A 6,000-nucleotide genomic window follows, 5' to 3' on the forward strand; every position below is an offset into this window, starting at 1 on the left:
GTGGAAGTCCACCCCTCTTAAAGCAGGCTGGCTGGGGATTCTGGGAGTGGAAGTCCACCCCCTTAAAGCAGGCTGGCTGGGGGATTCTGGGAGTGGAAGTCCACCCCCCTTAAAGCAGGCTGGCTGGGGGATTCTGGGAGTGGAAGTCCACCCCTCTTAAAGCAGGCTGGCTGGGGATTCTGGGAGTGGAAGTCCACCCCTCTTAAAGCAGGCTGGCTGGGAGATTCTGGGAGTGGAAGTCCACCCCTCTTAAAGCAGGCTGGCTGGGGATTCTGGGAGTGGAAGTCCTCCCCTCTTAAAGCAGGCTGGCTGGGAGATTCTGGGAGTGGAAGTCCACCCCCTTAAAGCAGGCTGGCTGGGGATTCTGGGAGTGGAAGTCCACCCCCTTAAAGCAGGCTGGCTGGGGATTCTGGGAGTGGAAGTCCACCCCTCTTAAAGCAGGCTGGCTGGGGGATTCTGGGAGTGGAAGCCACCCCTCTTAAAGCAGGCTGGCTGGGGATTCTGGGAGTGGAAGTCCACCCCTCTTAAAGCAGGCTGGCTGGGGGATTCTGGGAGTGGAAGTCCACCCCTCTTAAAGCAGGCTGGCTGGGGATTCTGGGAGTGGAAGTCCACCCCCTTAAAGCAGGCTGGCTGGGGAATTCTGGGAGTGGAAGCCACCCCTCTTAAAGCAGGCTGGCTGGGGAATTCTGGGAGTGGAAGTCCACCCCTCTTAAAGCAGGCTGGCTGGGGGATTCTGGGAGTGGAAGCCCTCCCTCTTAAAGCAGGCTGGCTGGGGGATTCTGGGAGTGGAAGCCCTCCCCTCTTAAAGCAGGCTGGCTGGGGGATTCTGGGAGTGAAAGTCCACCCCCCTTAAAGCAGGCTGGCTGGGGATTCTGGGAGTGGAAGTCCACCCCTCTTAAAGCAGGCTGGCTGGGGGATTCTGGGAGTGGAAGTCTTCCCCTCTTAAAGGATGCTGGCTGGGGATTCTGGGAGTGGAAGTCCACCCCTCTTAAAGCAGGCTGGCTGGGGATTCTGGGAGTGGAAGTCCACTCCTCTTAAAGCAGGCTGGCTGGGGATTCTGGGAGTGGAAGTCCTCCCTCTTAAAGCAGGCTGGCTGGGGATTCTGGGAGTGGAAGTCCTCCCCTCTTAAAGCAGGCTGGCTGGGGGATTCTGGGAGTGGGAGTCCTCCTCTTAAAGCAGGCTGGCTGGGGGATTCTGGGAGTGGAAGCCCTCCTCTTAAAGCAGGCTGGCTGGGGGATTCTGGGAGTGGAAGTCCACCTCTCTTAAAGCAGGCTTGGTGGGGATTCTGGGAGTGGAAGCCCATCCCTCTTAAAGCATCCTGGCTGGGGGTTTCTGGGAGCTGAACTCCACCCTTCTTAAAGCATTCTGGTTGGGGGATTCTGGGAGTGGAAGTCCTCCCCTCTTAAAGTCATCAAAACTGGAAAAATCCCAATCTAGTGTGATACACTAGATTTATCATGAAATAAGGAAGTCAACTGAGGTCAGCGGGAATGGATACCAAGAAGACAATACACGGAAAAGAAGACAATACTTGAAAAATAGCCATGCCTGATTTCTCCCCTGGGCTAAGCTAAGCTACAAACCTGGTTGCATTCATGCATCTTGTGAAGGGGTTTTTCCACCCTTCTCTGGGAACAAGAATTCTTGCAGTCCAACTGAAACAAATATTTTTCTTTTCTTTATCAGCAGCCGCAAAGTAGATCAACCTTACACAATATTTTTTCTGAGCAAAAATATATTGATGTGTTGGAAGGCAGACCAGAAAAACAAGCCATTAATTTTGGACTGTCCTGAATTTTCCCAGAAACGGGGTCGGCTAATGCAGAACTTGGCAAGGGGAATGTTGAAGGTACGTCATTATATCAAATATTAGGATGAAAAACACGGATTCAGGGAAGGGGATGTGTGTTATGGTGAATCAGAATCAGCATAGAGCTGGAAGAGACCTTGGAGGTCTTCTAGTCTAGCCCCCTGTTCAAGCAGGTGTTCTGACCAAGGTTTCCCGGGACCGTAATTAAGTACACGCTTAGTTAAAACAACTCTTGTTTTATTGCAATACTGGGAATTATGTTCATTCCCAGCCTGTAATGAGTTCCAAATAGTCCCTCGAGATAAGCACCCACCTTTCTCTCCTTTGAATGGCTGCCAACAACTAAAGTGCCAAATGAACTATAAAAAAAAACCAACCGAAGTACAAAGTCCACACAGAGCTTCACGGATTAATCCGAACAAAACAAACGTCTTTGCTTCCTGCAAAGGTTTCTTCACCTTCGCCTGTCCTTTATACCGTATAGGAGGGGCAATCACCTCCCAGCCTTACTCCCGAGTCGCCCCTTTTGTCTCAGCTGCTCTTGCCTTCTAGCAGCTCTGTGCACACATGCACTGGGAACAGGCTCCCGTTATTCCTCTGCCTTGCTGTTGCCAGACTCCGGAGGCTCCTGAGTCAGCACATAACCCCCAGATTCTCCTGGCCCCATCTCTGCATTGGACGCAGGACCCTCGTCCAAGTCCTCTCCCCGTTCTTCCCCACTGTCCGATTCCACTGCCGTCTGCGCAGGCTGCCGGTGAACCACAACAGCAGGAGACCCTACACCATTTCAGACAAATGGCTGTCCAGTCTCTTAAAAAACTCCAGTGATGAAGCACCGACAAGTAGTTCCCCTGGTTAATTGTCCTCGCTGTTAAGAAGCCTCTCTTCTGGATTAGTTTTCATCTGTTGCTTGTTGTCCTGCCTTTGGGTGTTTTGGAGAATAAATCGACTGTCTTAATAAAAATAAATTGCCCCTTGGCACATCTTAAAGAAAGTACGTTGCATTAAATGTCAGTGTAAAGCTGGAAAAGATGTTTGTGTTCTCCAGGGCAGTGTCTCCAATGTTCTCCATTTTAAGGTGGGTGTACTTCAACTCCCAGAATTCCCTAGGCAACATGGCTGGCTGGAGAATTTCTGGGAGTTGAATTCCACATAATTTAAATGGCTAAAGATGGGAAACGCCGCTGTGGGATGGAAAGAATATCCGTGGTCTTATTTGACAAGTGCCCATTTGAGCAGACATGAACCCCAGATAGTCCTCGGCTTATGGAAGGATCGATACTCCTTGCAGAGAGCGTTGGTCATTTGCAGCCTTTTTAGTGAGTCCTTGAGGCCACCTGGAGGTTTGTCTGTGTCCTCAGATAAATGGGTCCTTCCACACCTATTTACACCACCCAGGTGACCTTGAGGACAGAGACAAACCTCCAAGCGGCCTCAAAGGCTCCCTAAAAAGTATGCAAATGACCAGATGTCTGAAAGAAGTATAAATCCTCCCCTTCCCCACCATCCAGTCAGAGTTGAAGAAGCTTCTTGGATGAGAAGCAAAACGACTTCAAAAGAAAAACCAGAAAGTCCAATTGCCTCTTGCAAAAACGTATCTTTGGGACAAGAGATGACAACGTTCCCTTCAGTGCGGGACTGATTTAATAAATAATAAGAAATGCATTGGATTGGATTGGATTGGATTGGATTGTACTGTATTCCACAGGTAGTCCTCAACTTACATTCATTCCGTGACTGGTTGAAGTGACAGTGGCACTGAAAAAAGTGAATTACGACTGGTTTTTGCACTTACGGCCGTTGTAGCAGCCCCATGGTCTTGCAATCCAAATTCAGTCACTTGGCAAATGGTTCGTATTTATGATGGTTGCGGTGTCCTCGGGATCATATGCAAAGTCCACAGGGAAGCCATGTCACTAACTGAACCACTGCAGAGATTCACTGCATTGTGGCAAGGAAGGTCGTAAAATGCAGCAAAACTCACTGTTCAACTTAGAAACAGAAAACCTTGGACTCAGTGGTTGTCATAAGTCAAGAGCAACCTGTATTTGTATCGTATCGTATTGTATTGTATTGTATTGTATTGTATTGTATTGTATTGTATTGCATTTTATTGTATTGTATTATATTGCATTGCATTGCATTTTATGATATTGTACTGTACTGTATTGCATTGCATTGTATGGTATTGCATTGCATTTTATTGCATTGCATTGTATTATATTTCATTGCATTGCATTTTATTATATTGTACTGTACTATATTGCATTGCATTGCATTGGATTGGATTGGATTGCATTTTATTGCATTGTATTGGATTGCATTGTATTATATTTCATTGCATTTTATTATATTGTACTGTGCTATATTGCATTGCATTGCATTGTATTGTATTATATTGCATTGCATTTTATTGTATTGTATATTGTATAGTATCGTATGTATTTCATTTCATTTCATGCAAGAACTTCCTTGCTCTCACTCTGTACAATTTTCATCCCCCCACTCCCACCCCAAATGAAGACCAGTTCTAAGTCTCCTAATTCCCCCCACCCATTTACAAAAATAAAGTAAAATTGGTTGCGTTCTCCTCCTTAAGGACTAGACGCTTAATCGATACTCAATCCATACACGTCAGCATACAAAACATCAGGCCCCTGTCTGGATTCCCTCGCCCTCGGGGCCCCAAAGGAGCCTTCAAAAACCTTTCTGATCCTTACCACGTCCCTTTTCAACATTTCTGGGTGTGTTCTCGTTTCCTTTTTGCCTCTTTCCTTTCAAAGAAATCACATGTGGGGTTTTTTTTTTTAAGCAATGATCCACTTGATTCCATGGGGACCTCCCCGGGCGGGATTTCACATGACAAACTCAAGACTGGAGACAAAAACATCCTTGCAAGGATCAAAAAAAAAGGAGAAGAAACGCCTTTCGAGCCCGAAGACTTAGATTTTCCACTTGAGACAGGCAGTGGTTGAACGGAGAAATGCCGGCTATGATCTCGATGACTTTAAAATAGAATTTAATTCTTTATTGTCCAAGTGTGATTGGACACACAAGGAATTTGTCTTTGGTGCGTAAGCTCTTGGTGTACACCAAAGCTATAAGTGATAAATCATGCTCAGAGTCATCCTAAATACATTCATAGTGATAGTCACAGGATACTAAATAAGCCATCAACATAAACCCTGTTTGGAAACTAAATAGCGAAACTATAAATAAAACAATAAATAATAACTTGCCTCCAGAAGTTGTAAATGCTCCAACACGTTTTTAAGAAGAGATTGGATCACCATTTGTCTGAAGTGGTGTAGGGTTTCCTGCCGAAGCAGGGGGTTGGACTAGAAGACCTCCAAGGTCCCTTCCAACTCTGTTTATTATATTCTATGTGCAACACAAACCATAAAGATACAAGCAGCAAAGTTATAGTCATGAGGAGAAGAGGGGATAGGTAAAAGGAACGATGAGAAGAATAATAGTAACACAGTCTTAGTAAATAGTTTGACAGTGTTGTGGGAATGAGTTGTTTAGCAGAGGGATGGCATGGGGGGGAAAAACTGTCCTTGTGTCTAGTTCAGGGGTCCCCAACCAATGGTCCCCGGACCGGTACCGGTTCGTGGATCATTTTTACCGGGCCGCAAAGCTTGGGTGCCGCCATCCTGTTTCGACAGCGCTTCCGGGTTTTCGGTTGGAAAGCGGCGTTTGGGTGCTCACGCCTTAGTTTCGTTGAAGAGGTGGGGGGGGGGCGGCTTCAAACAAAGAGCCGTCCCGATGGCGGTGGAGTCTTGCGTTACTCAGGTACCGGTCCCTGGAAGAATAAATAATCTTGAAACCGGTCCCTGGTTCAAAAAAGGTTGGGGGCCACTGGTCTAGTTGATCTGGTGCGCAGTGCACTATAACGTCGTTTTGAGAGTTGAAGTATCCAGGATGTGAGGGATCTGTATCCACCCTGGTGATGGGAAGGGCATCTGGCCATTAAAACACTCTGCCTGCTCCCATTCAGTTACGCGGACTCCATCCCAGAGGTGGGCTTCAAAAATTTCAGCAACCGGATCTCTGTTCGCTTGTTGGGTGGGTGTGGCCATAGTGAGCATGGCCTAGTTAGCCTCCTGCACTACAGCGTGTGTGTGTGTGTGTTTTCGCCCTACTGAGGCTCCAGAGGCTTTCCTGGAGCCCCCAGGAGGGTGAAAACA

Source organism: Pseudonaja textilis, chromosome 1, assembly GCF_049901715.1.
Source record: "Pseudonaja textilis isolate UNSWEBS1 chromosome 1, rPseTex1.2, whole genome shotgun sequence".
Lineage (NCBI taxonomy): Eukaryota > Metazoa > Chordata > Lepidosauria > Squamata > Elapidae > Pseudonaja > Pseudonaja textilis.